The 12,854-nt window shown below is 39.7% G+C and overlaps 1 protein-coding gene across 5 annotated transcripts in view; it reads right to left on the reverse strand.

Moving 5' to 3' along the window:
• CEP295 (centrosomal protein 295) overlaps positions 1–12,854 on the reverse strand; it is an 86,578-nt gene that overhangs the window by 58,845 nt on the left and 14,879 nt on the right. For 3 of the 5 annotated variants that reach the window (XM_067568272.1, XM_067568264.1, XM_067568251.1), the window contains exon 1: positions 3,337–3,469. The exons of the other annotated variants lie outside the window; for them this stretch is intronic. The gene's annotated coding sequence lies outside the window, so the exon portion shown is untranslated. Of the gene's footprint in view, positions 1–3,336; positions 3,470–12,854 lie in introns of those variants that run through there. 5 annotated transcript variants of the gene reach the window in all.

Here is a 12,854-nt window from a genome sequence, read left to right on the forward strand (position 1 = left end):
GAGCTCTGCATGGACAACTCCTACCATTAACACGGCAATCACTGCCAGACTGAGGCCTCAGAAAGCATGCATGCTACAACTTCATTCAATTTATGGAACAGGTATCGATAAAACATCAGTGTGCTGGGTTATTTGGACGGAAACATTCTTCCACAGTAGGAGCTCTCAGACTATTTCAAAAGATGGACTGAATCCTAATAGAGATGGTCTCATGGCCCTTATCTCCTCCCTATCGCGCTATCATGCAGACCACCTTACCTCCTCTTTCACAATTACCTCAGATATCCTTGTACCAACTACAGCAATTACTTACAAGTAATATTACAAAAGAATGTATTTTTAAACTGTCTTTTAATGTAATTTAGCAGCTGGAAATCAGCGCTATGTGATCTGCAAGTTCTCCAAAGACCAGATGGGGAAATCTCTCACCCATGAAGATGTGAGCCTGATCAGCAACACTGCTTGTAAGAATGACCAGAAAGCAGTCAGTTTCACAGTGGCCTATTAACTACAATTTTATTAATGTGCTACATTATTTCTAAGTAGAAATAATGTATCACTTATGATTTCCTGCCCTGCAAAGTAAGGTCCTGATCCTGCAAACATTTACACACAAGTCTCGCTGAACTCACTGGAACTACTCATTTATGTAGTTGAACATGTGTGTATTGGAGGATCCAGGCCCAAAATAAATGGTTTCCACAAAAGGTCTACTGTGATGTAGTTGTGTAGGGTTAAAACTCAATTTAAAGAACAGATTTATGACATACATGCATGCACTTCTGGGTCTCCTACTCACTTAGACAACTACTCTCTCAGTATAGCAAACACAGCTAAAATCCAAGCGGTCACAAGCAAGGCAACAAAGAGATATGAAATACTTGCAATTTTTAAAATTTCCTTAATTTTCACATTGTTTGGAATAACCTTTTAGAAACTTGGAAAGTGATTTTTTTTTTGTCCTAATAATCTTATCCTCAGCCTCATCTACATTCATTTGGAAAATAATGATTCTCCACACCATTACTGACTGCATTTTGAATAGAGTGGAAATTGGTCCTGGTCCATGATTGAGGCTCTTAGGTACTATGATAACACAAATAAAATAAATAATAATGAAATAACCATTTCAAACAGCATAGCATTTTTCCAAGTCAACAGTTTTGTTGAAACATCAACATCACCAGCTGATGTCTACATAGCTTCTGGGAACAAAGTCTCCAACAGCGTTTAACTGGGAAAATCAGCAGCAGCACAACACTGATTTTCCAGAACCCGCATTCCTCCCAAAAAATAGTTATTATTGGTCCTTATTTAAGGGTTTAATCCAGGGCTCAACAAACCCCGGGCGCCAGGTCGCCAAGGAATTTAATTCTGGGCACCTAGTATTTCTCCCAGTAAAAGACTGGATCCTGGGGGGAACGGCTGCCACACTCTGGTCAGGGTGCTCCGCCACTAGGCCCATGTTGTGGGAGAGGGACTGGGGGAAGGGGTGGGGCCGGTGGGGGAGTGCTGCGGCTGCTGCGCTCCGGCCAGGGCGCCCCACCGCTGGGCCCACGTTGTGTGAGAGGGGATGGAGAGAGGGGCAGGGCCGGGAGGGGAGAGCGGCCGCTGCACTCCAGCCAGGACACCACTGCATCCATGTGGCGGGCCAGGGGTGGAAAGCGGCTGCCGCGCTCTGGCCAGGGTGCCCCGACCCTGGGCCCACGTTGTCTGGCTCCTTAAGTTTTGGCCTAGGTAGTGTCTACACTGAAATGCTGCTGCTGTGCAGCTGTAGCGTTTCAAGTGTAGACAAGCCCTTGGTCTCCTTGTGATAGTATAATTTTTTCTGACAGCAGTAGAAAGACTTCCATTGATATAAAGCGACTTCAGATTTGTTTCTTAGCTATTTAAAACCCAGAGAGTTCCCCACAAAATCAAAATAAATTTAGAAAGGTAGTTCTGTTTTTTATGAATAATGATTTACCTGGAGCTAACAAGCAATAGCATCAGGCAATACTGACAATGCTCACAGTGCATCCTGGTTTGTACATCCGAAATCTGATTTTTTTTTTTTTTAAATGTTCCAATTTCATACACAGAGAGCGAAGTAACAAAAGTCTAAAAAACCAGATGAAGGAACAGACAGCAAGTAATTCTCAGCATAGGACATTTACTACAGGGGTATTTGCTACACACACTTTTACCCAGGTAAGTTCTGGGCTTCACAACCAGAAAGATTTGGCACAGAATATTCTTGCTCCTGGTATCTGTCCCTCATCAATGCTAATAAATTACAGTATAAATCAAGTTTGACAGAGGCAGTGAGATTGACACATTCTATTTCCCGTTCAAATGAGAAAGGATATTTTCAGTGTAAAAACTGAAGAGATGTAATTTCAAGGCCTTGAAAGAGGTAGAAACTAAGTTGGTGAAGCAGAAGCCACTTCTAAATGTTTGATATTTCAGATTTTGCTAAAATGTAGTGCAAAAAGTAAGCATAAAAAGGCTGAAAATAAACTGGAGTCACCTATTCTATAAAACTCTGAATTGTAAAAGCACCTGTTGGCATTATTGGTTCACTGAGCATTCACCATAATGAGGGAATATAATAATGATGCAGGCTGGTACACGTGCCAAATACCCTTATTTGGGAAGGGAGATTTCTATCGTTCTGTGTTTTAGATTCCCCCCCACCTGCCCTCTAAAAACCTACTTGTCTTTCTGCAAACAGTCCAGTTTGTATCAGCCCTGGGTGTGCAGTCTACCCACGGGGTTTGTCCACACTAGACTTTTCGATATCCATGTGATGGGTTCCCAGTCAGTGCTGAGCAGTTCATGCATGTGGAAAGACATGGGGGGATGCTCCCCTAGCGCTAGTCCTGGTCAGTAACACTTTTTGCTTTACCTCATGCTTGACCGACACCAGCATCTCCCGCTTCTCTCAGGATTGGGCCCCAAAGCACACCCAGGCTCTGGAAACGGGGCGTGCGGAGGGGTTAGTATCTCCCCTGAAAGCGGCTTGCAGATAGGGCAGCCCGCACGTAAGTAACCAGACAGCACTGGGTGCCCAGCGCAGCGGGGTCCCTGCTCCCCAGAAACCCACACAAATCAAGCCTGCAGTGACGCAGTCCCGCCAGAGACCCCCTCCTCTTCCCCTGCGCCCTGCCCTGCCCTGCCCCCCACCTGCCTCGCCCCCCACCTGCCTCCACCAGAGGAGCAGCTCCTGCAGCTGCGGCACATCTGGGTTCGCCATACTGCGAACATCCAACAAGGGAAGGGGCCGACACGCGCCACCCCGCAGCAGAGGCTCCCCCACCGCACCGCACCGGTTACCGGTTATTGGTTACTACTTACTGCCCTGCCCTGCCCTGGCCTGTTCTGTTCTGTTCCAAGCCGCCTCCGTCGTTCAAACGGCTCCTTCCGGCTGGCGCTGAGTAGGGGCCACGGTCGTCACATCCGCCGCCGAAATCGCCCGCCAATGGCTAGGAGAGCGGCGGGAAGCCACCCCAGCCGCCTAGGCCATGAGCCTATACTACGCATGCGCGGGGGAATCTCAGCCCCTAACTCAACCCAGTCCAGCGCAGGCGCAAATGAGCAGAGATAAGCCGCGCCCCTGAGAGGGCATCACGGCGCCTATTGGCCAATGGTAGCGAAGAAGGACCGTGATTGGCTGGCGGGAAAAAGGCGCCAAGGTAAAAGACCGCGGGGAGACACTAACTAGGCTCAGTCATTGGCTGGTGTAGTTCTCTTCTAGGGAGGTTTCTTGGCCTAGAGGAGCGGTCTGGGTAGGTTACTAGCAATGGGGCTAGAACAGGGTTGGTTCAGCGGGACTTGTGCTGCTCTGGCTGAGCTATGCTTTTTTATGGAAGCTATACTGGAGACTATGGCATTTAAGCTAGGAAATGATGGAACTAGAAGAGGGGTCTGAGTCCAGAAAAAAGAAGAGGGAAGCTGTGCCTCAGCTAGTGAAGAAACTGCAGGCAGGAAAGAGTGGGAAAAAACTTACTGTTATAATAATGAAATCACTAGTTAAGGATGTGAAGATGGGGAAGGGTTACCATATGTTCAGTTTTTCCCAGACATTGTCTTTTTTTTGTTTCTTTGTCCTAGCTGACTTTTCAAATAAGAGGAAATGTGCTGGATTTTTGCAGTGCAGCTGCTGTAGCTTAAGAAGAGCTGGAATTGGTTCATTTCCTGATTGGTCCCTCCCCTGTAGCTGATTGGGTCTATTCCCCTAGAGCTGACAGATCCCACTCACCCATGACCTGGCTCCTAGCCCTCGGGAGGAGCTGACTGATAGTTGTAACTGGTCATGGGTTTGCACCAGTTGTTCTACCACCATGATAAGGAGTGATACTGCCCCCACCTCCAGTGAGTATACCCACTGCAGGTATCCCCTCCCTCATCCCCAACTGTACTCCACTCCAATTCTTCCTCCCCACCCCCTTCAGTGTCCTCTTTTTGGAACCTGAAATACAATAACCCTATAAAACCCTTTGAAAGTGACAATGGATTTTTAAAAAAGTACTGGAGATATAGGAAGAGTTAGAAATCTACACTGAGGAGATTACAAATTTATAGATAAAAATGCTAGGAAAGCTGAAAATAAGGGTCTAACTACCTAAGTATCTGACTGAGACAAGAGAAGTTGTGTATGGAGTGCTGACTAAAGCTGTGTTTACACTAGCACTTTTGTTGGTAAAACTTTTGTCGGTCAGAGATGTGAAAAAAACATAGCATTTAATCAAATAAGTTTTACTGCCAGAAGTGCCAGTGTGGACAGCACTATGTCAGGAGATGCTCTCACACTGACATAGCGACAGCCATTTGTTGCAGGTGGTTTAATTATGCTGATGGGAGAGCTCTCTCCCATGGGCATAGAGCAGCTACGTGGGAGACCTTACATTGGCGCAGCTGCAATGGTACCACTGTACCTGTAAGTTTGTAGTGTAAACATAGCGTTAAATGACTGAAGATGAAGTAAAGCAAGATACTATGTGCTAAGCAGCTAATTAGCAAGAGGAGAGAAATGAAAGCTGTTAACCGCTTTGCTACTTGCATTTAAAGGAGAAACCCTTCTAGATGGGGTAACAATAGGATAGAAGACTTTTTTGGACAAATCCATATATCCCATTCCCAATGAGGTACTACAGATGCCAAAGATTTGGACATGAAAAATACATGTAAAGGGAAAAATAAATGTAGAGGGGGAGCACTCCCATGACAATGGTGTGAAAGGATTAGAATTAAAGTGTAGCGACTGGAGGAAAGTACAGTGCAGCATACAGAGGTTGCATAGCAGCAAAGCAAGCAAGAGAGATAGAAAAAACAAAAGTTGCAAATTCCATATCATATGTGGAAGCTACTAGGAGGAAGAGGAAAGGAGATTCAGTAAGGAGAAAGATAAGCACACAACAGAATACATCAAAGGATATATAATCAGTGATACTGGGCAACTAGGAGAATACATAAGTATAGACAAAGGTTTATAGTATTTATGATTGAAGTAACAAACTGCACCTCAGAGATGGGGGGGAAAATGAAAATTATAATTAAAGCAGGAGAAAAGTACATACATGTTAGCAACTTACCAGTAGAAAAACTCCATACTTTCTTAGGTAAAGGAAATACTGAAGAATAAATAGAATGGTACTATTTACTGTTGGAATGCACCTAGACTGATAGCACTTGAATAGGAACTTAAAAAAAAATCCTTGATAAGGCTACTAAACCTGATATAATTTCCATATAAGAAACATGGTTAATAGGAAAGCTAGATTTTAGAATCCCAGGATCTGGCACCTATAGGCAAGACAGAAGTAGGAAGGTGAAGTGGAGTTTGTACACTCATTAAGGAACACTGAAATTATCTTAAATTAAGGTGAAGAAACTAAACATAGAGTATAATGCTATTGAGAGTCCAATCTTGAGAGTATATAATGTATACACTCCTGAGGGAAAACTGGAGATAGCTGAAGTTGCATAGGCCCGTATACTATATATGGAGACCTAAAGAGCCATAACCATTGTGGGGAAGTGGGGAAAAAAGGGTAAGAACAGCAAATGTTTAGAAAAGTTCATTGATTGAAAATTTAGTAATGCTGATGATGGTACCACCCACCCAGTGGAGCCAATGGAAATCTATCCTGTCTAGACCTGGGAATTGCATCAAGCAGCATAGCCAGCAAATGTAATGGGGAAGTTGATAAAGAATGAAAAGAGATCATTTCCCTGTATTTATAGCATATCCAGATAAAGGCAATGTTGAGGATGGAGGAAGACCCCTACTTGGAATATTAAAAAAGCAAATGCGGAACCATGAGGAAGCAAAAGTAATTAAAATATTAATAAACAATGTATAAGTGAGGACATTGAAGAGTTTAGTAGCAATATAACTAATGGAATCATGGTGGTAGTACAGTTAGCTATACCTAAGGTATCAAATCACCTAAAGATAGAAACCAAGTATCATGGTGGCATGAGGGAATGTAAAAAAAGTAATTAAAGAAAGGAATAAGGCATATAAGGAAGCAAACCCATCCCACCTTCCAACCGAATAGTGAGGACTTAATGAAATAGGGCACTTGTAAAAAGGGCTATTAAAAAGGCAAAAAAGAAAGCTGGAGAAAGTACTGTGATAAAATAAATACTAAAACATCAGAGATATATAGGCAGTTAAGGACAATGACTTGAATATGGAGTAAGCAATGCTATACCAGGACTTATTATAGAAGGCCAAGGGATAAAAAGCTCTAATCAAGAAAAAGTGGAAGCCTTAACAGAAGTATTCCACAATGTTAGTAATGGTGAAAATTAGAGTATAGAAATCTGCATGAGTAGGGGGAATCATTAAAGAAAATCATGAGAACTGGAAAAGGTGAGAGGAAGATATAGTATTAACTGAAAACTTCTGTATGAGGGAACTTCAAAAAGCTATAGCTAAAAGCAAAACTGCTGTACACCAGGATGGCATATGTAATGAAATGCTAAAATATCTGGATGAAGTCTGAAAATACTGATAAAACTGTACAACAGTATATGGGGAAAAGATGAGCTACCAATGGAGTGGAAACATGCGTTTGTAGTCCCAGTGTGGAAACCCCATAAACTGCAAACAAGTCTTGATACATACAGGCCAATTGTCTTTACATCATGTACGGGTAAAGCCATGGAAAGAATGTTGACTTGAAAGATTAACAACATATATAGAGAGAAATGTACTTATAGAGACCGTGCAAAGTGGGTTCAAGAGGGGAAAAAGTACAGTTGATTATACAGTAGAGTAGAGACAGAAACAAAAAATTATGAGAAATAAGTAGTTTTCCTAGATATTGAAAAAGCAAATGATGTGTTCTGGAAAGAGGACTTATTGCATAAATAGCATCTATGGACTTAAAAGGAAGACTGTATAGGTAAACAAAGGATTTCTTAAGTAAAATCTATGCAGGTCAGAGTAGGGAAAGCCTACTCTAGCATATATACAATCACAAATGATACTCCATAGGGGAATGTAATCAGCCCTACCTTATTCAATGTAATAATAAATGACCTCCAGAAAAGGATGAATGCAGGAATAGGCATTTCCTTGTTTGCAGATGACTGTGTCATATGGGCTAAAAAAAGGAACCAAGAAATAGCTGAGAAGTGAATAAATGAAGCACTTGGGAAAAGTGCAGAATAGAGAAATGGGGGATTTTGAGTTTGCAAAACTAAAGGAATAATAGCCACTAAAATGAAAATTACTCTATATGGACAGCAAATAGGTATAGTTAAAAGCTCACATTCCTAGCTGTGACATTTGATAGCAAACTAACATGGAAGGACCACATTGATTTTTACCTCTACATTTATCTGCAATATTTTCAATCTACTTAAAAGTATTTCTGGAACCTCCTGGGGCCTGGATAAGAAAGCAATGTAGAGTGGAGATCTAGTAATAGAATACACGCATAAGGAGTGCGCTGAAAAATTTCTTAACTGAAACAGGAGCAAGAGTTATTATGTATGTAGTACAACTAGGAGTGTCTGAGGATTATATCAAAAAGTATTGTTTGTTAACAGCTACTTAGTAGGGGAGAGGGAGAAAACCAGCCACTTGCTGCTGTATGGAGACACTTAAAGGTAGGACACTTCCAGATAGGATCCAAAAGGGCTATCAATCTTTGAGTTAAACCATATATTTTTCCCCCTGTGAGATGCTATAATTGTCAAAGGTTTGGACAAGAAACAGCCATTTGTAAGGGACCAATGGGGTGCAATAAATGTGGAGGAAATCACTCATATCAGAAATGTATAGAAGGAACAGTAATTCTGGGGGAAAGCACAATGCAGCATATAAAGGATGTACAGTACCAAAATTTGCTAGAAAAATTTTAATTTGTTTTTTTCATAAAGTATATGTGAAGACTACCAAAAAGTACCCATTGTAGAAAATGGAAAAAGAAAAACACACAAGTAAAAGAAAAAATATACGGGGCAGCAGAACACATCTCTGGTCGGAGAGGAGAATGAGAGGAATGGGAGATGATGTATTGCTTGTAGGGGAAGAGAAGTTTACAGCATTCATTATAGAAGTAATCAATTGCTCCTTGCAGATGTGGGGAGGGGGGACTGAAAGGATTAAAATCATAGCATAGCATGACAAAATATCTAAAGATCATAGAATCATAGGCCTGGCAGGGACCTTGAGAGGTCTTTTAGTTCAGTACCCTACACTCAAGGCAGCACACAAATCAGGGAAAATGGTGTGCTCAGCTGAATGGTGTGTTCAGCTGATTGTTCATTCCTAAGTGGAGTACTTTGCATTTTGTCCCTATTTAATTCAGACCATTTCTCCAGTTTTTCCAGATCATTTTGAATTTTAATCCTATTCTCCAAAGCATTTTCAAACGCTTCTAGCTTGGTATCATCCCCAATCTCTATGCTATTATCTAAATCATTTATGAAGATATTGAATAGGAGTGGACCCAGAACTGATCCTTGCAGGACCCCACTCAATATGCCTTTCAAGCTTGACTGTGAACCACTGATTACTATTTGGAAACAGTTTTCCAAGCAGTTATGCACCCACCTTATAGTAGTTCCACCTAGGTTATATTTCCCTAGTTTGTTTATGAGAAGGTCATGTGAGACGGTACCAAAAGCCTTACTAAAGTCCAAGATACACTGCATCTACCACTTCCCTCTATCCACATAGAAAGCTATCATATCTCTCATAGAAAGCTATTAGGTTGATATGACACAATTTGTTTCTTGACAAATCCATGCTGACTGTTACTTATCACTTTATTAACTTCTAGGTGTTTGCAAATTGATTTCTTGATTATTTGCTCCATTCTCTTTCCCAGTACTGAAGTTAAGCTGACTAGTGACTTTTCCAAGATAATTGCTAATGGCTCAGATATCTCCTCAGTCAGCTCCTTGAGTATTCTAAGATGTATTTCATCAGACTCTAGTGACTTGAAGATATCTAACTTGTCTAAGTAATTTTTAACCTGTTCTTTCCCAATTTTAGCCTCATTTTCACTGGCATTCACTACGTTAGATATCCAATTGCTACTAAACCTTTTTGGGTGAAAACTTAATCCAAATGTCTTATAGCACTTCTGCCATTTCCACATTTTCTTTTGTTCCTCTCCTCCCCCACTGAGTAACGGGCTTACCCTGTCCTTGCTCTTCCTCTTACTTCTAATATATTTATAGAATGTGTTCTTGTCACCTTTTATGTCTCTAGTTAGTTTACTCTTGTTTTGTGCCTTGGCCTTTCTAATTTTGTTCCTACATACTTGTGTTGTTTGTTTATATTCATCTTCTGTAACTTGACTTAGTTTCCACTTTTTGAGTTTCAGCTCGTTGAAAATCTCCTGGTTAAGCTAGACAATTTCTTGATAGATCACACTCACGCAATTTTAAATGAATATAGTTTAAATAACACGGTCTTAATGATCCTTAACAGGAAAGCACATAATTTAATAATTCATGGATAGGAATTTAAGAAAGCCATCTTTGAAATGGGGGAAAAAACCTGATAGTGAGGAGTGCAAGAAAGTTGGCTAATAAATAAACTTTTTGTTCAGTCTACCAGGATATGATACATTCCCAAGGGATTGAGAAGCTACAGGGGGTGGGTGAGTCTGTATATTTAGAAAAGAGGGACTTAGTTTTGTTGAAATGAATGTGCAGAAACGAAGTTTTGAATATAATGCTACTGAGATTCCTATGCAGAACAAAAACATTTGTATACAGATTTATAATGTTTATAATCCATGTAAAAGTAGGTTTTTATAACTAGAAACATTAATACTGTCAAAACTCAGTTATAATTTGTGAAGACTTTACTAGTCATAATAAGCAATGGGAAGTAAGAAAAATGACCTAAATAGTAAATGCTTAGAACAATTCATTGATATGCATAACCTAGTAATATTGAATACAGAATCATCTACTAAATTTAATTCAACAGAGGAATCCTTTTCTGTTTTGGATCTGGGAATTGCAACAAATAGTATAGCTAGTAACTGCAGCTGAGAAATTCATAAAGAAGACAGAATGGGAAGTGATCACTTCCGGAGGCTTATTGTGTACTAAGGCCAAGGAAATGTGAAAAACACATAGAGTTCCTAGTTGGAATTTTTGAAAAGCTGATTGGGGTCTTTTCAAGATTAAATGTGATGAATACTTATGCATTAGCTGTACAAGGGACAACCTAGGAGAATTTTATAACAACATAATAAAAAGAATTAGAGCAGTAGTTGATCTGACCATCTGCAAAACATCAAATGGCCCCCGATTTAGAATTCCATTTCCCTGGTGGAATGAGGATTGCAAATTAGCAATCAAGGAAAGAAATAAGTCATACAAGCAAGCAAAACACACATAATGAATAGTAAAGACTTAATGAATTGTAAAAGATGTAAGGCGGTGGCATGAGGTATTTTCAAAATGACCAGAAACAGTTGAAATTTCTGTGGGAAATTGAACAAAGATTCAAAGTTTTCAGAAATATATAAAAAGCAAATTTGAAGAATGAATGGAATTCAAAATAAAAGTAAATGTATACCTGGTCTTACTGTAAACAATAAAATTGTGGTCTCAAATTGAGGAAAGGCAGGCATTTTAGCAAAAGAATTTCAAAAGGTCAATAGTGATATGAATCAAAACAATGAGTTTTGTTTTTTAAAAAGGAGGTTTACTGAGGTTAACTGTGAGCTATTAAATGGCTTGAGAGAACATACCAATGTGTTAAACAAAAATTTTAGCATGCAGGAGCTTATTGTAGCTATTCGAAAAAGGAAAAATACAGCTCCTGGTAAAAATAATATAAGTAATTAAATTCTTCATTTCCTCTGCTTGTCAGAAGGGAGTCTAAAGATTGTGTTGTAGTCATATAATAATGATATATGGGGAAAAGGACTGCGTGAATGAAATAGAATGGAAACAAGCAGTGGTGGAAATCAGGCAAAGTATATACAAGACCTGAAGCTTATAGGCCTATTGTCTTCCCAGCATGTGTGAGGAAAATCATGGAAAAATGATAAATGTAAGACTAGTGGAATATCTGGAGAAAAATGGTATTATAACTGAGGTACAAAGAAAAGTAAGGTGCACAGTTGACCATATAGTGAGACTGAATCAAGTTGCCAAAAAAGAAAAAGAGAGAGACAGAGAGACAAAACTTGATAAGTCTTTCTGAACATTGAAAAAGCACATGACATGCTATGGAGGGAAGGCCTGCTGTGGAAACTAGCCAAAATTAATAAAAGGGAGAATGTTTTGGTGGATAAGTGACATTTTAAGTGACTGAACTATGTAAGTCAAAGTGGGAACAGCTTTATCAAAAACCTTCAGACTTACAAATGGAATTCCCCAAGACAATATTATTAGCTCTACTTTATTTTCCATTATGATAAATGACCTCCTAGAAGGTCTGTAGACTGGAATTGATATTTCCTTTTTCACAGAAGACTGCTATATAGATTAAGTATAAAAGACAAATGAGGTGCTCCAGAGAATTTTCAAGTGGGGAGGTGATTGGGGATTTAAATTCTAACTTGCAAAAACAATGGGAATGCTTTTAACCAAGAAGAAAATTAGAGAAGAATATTATTTCTTTATAGGGAAAAATTCAGATAAACATTTGAACTATGTTCCTAGGCAAAGTGTTTGATAAATTAACTTGGAAATGTCACACAGATAATATCACAAGTGTAAAAATAGGACAAACTTACTTTAAAATGTAGCTGGAAACAAATGCGGTGCAAATAAGAAGGAATAGATGAAGTATAGAGCATTTATAAAACCAATGCCAAGCTTTGGTTCAGCCTCAAAAACAACTCTTAGAAACTTGGAACTTGTCCAGACCCAAGCTCTGTGAGTGGTATGTGGCGTAATGATAACACCAGTGTGTGGTGCTGCAAATAGCCTCCGGAGAAGCACCTATAAATCTAAGGATGAAACTACTAAATCTAATCTTTTGCAAAGGTAAAAAAGAAGTTATGAAAAGTGAAGTACCATATTTAAGAAGACTGTTGGGAACTTACCAGACAGAATTATATGGATTGCTACAGATTCCTCATACTATCAGAGTAAAGGATAAAGGAGATATGTAAAAAAGAAAAATTGAGAAAACTAAAAATTTTGTCTTGGGAAATCAAATTACAGTTGGACAGTTATTTCCCCTGTTGTGGATTTGGAATTGTATGAAAAAACAAGGGAAGGAAAAAACCTTGCATTATGACTAAAGCTAAGATTTTGGCATGGGTATTTTTATTGAAAGTCACAGACAGGATGTGGGCAATAAACAATAAATCACGGAAATGTGTACACACAGGAATGCAGTTTTCAGTGCATCAATACATAAGCTTTTAAATTGC

This window comes from Emydura macquarii, unplaced genomic scaffold, assembly GCF_026122565.2.
Source record: "Emydura macquarii macquarii isolate MOO-44397 ecotype Brisbane River unplaced genomic scaffold, CSIRO-AGI_Emac_v2 contig_318, whole genome shotgun sequence".
Taxonomy (NCBI): domain Eukaryota; kingdom Metazoa; phylum Chordata; order Testudines; family Chelidae; genus Emydura; species Emydura macquarii.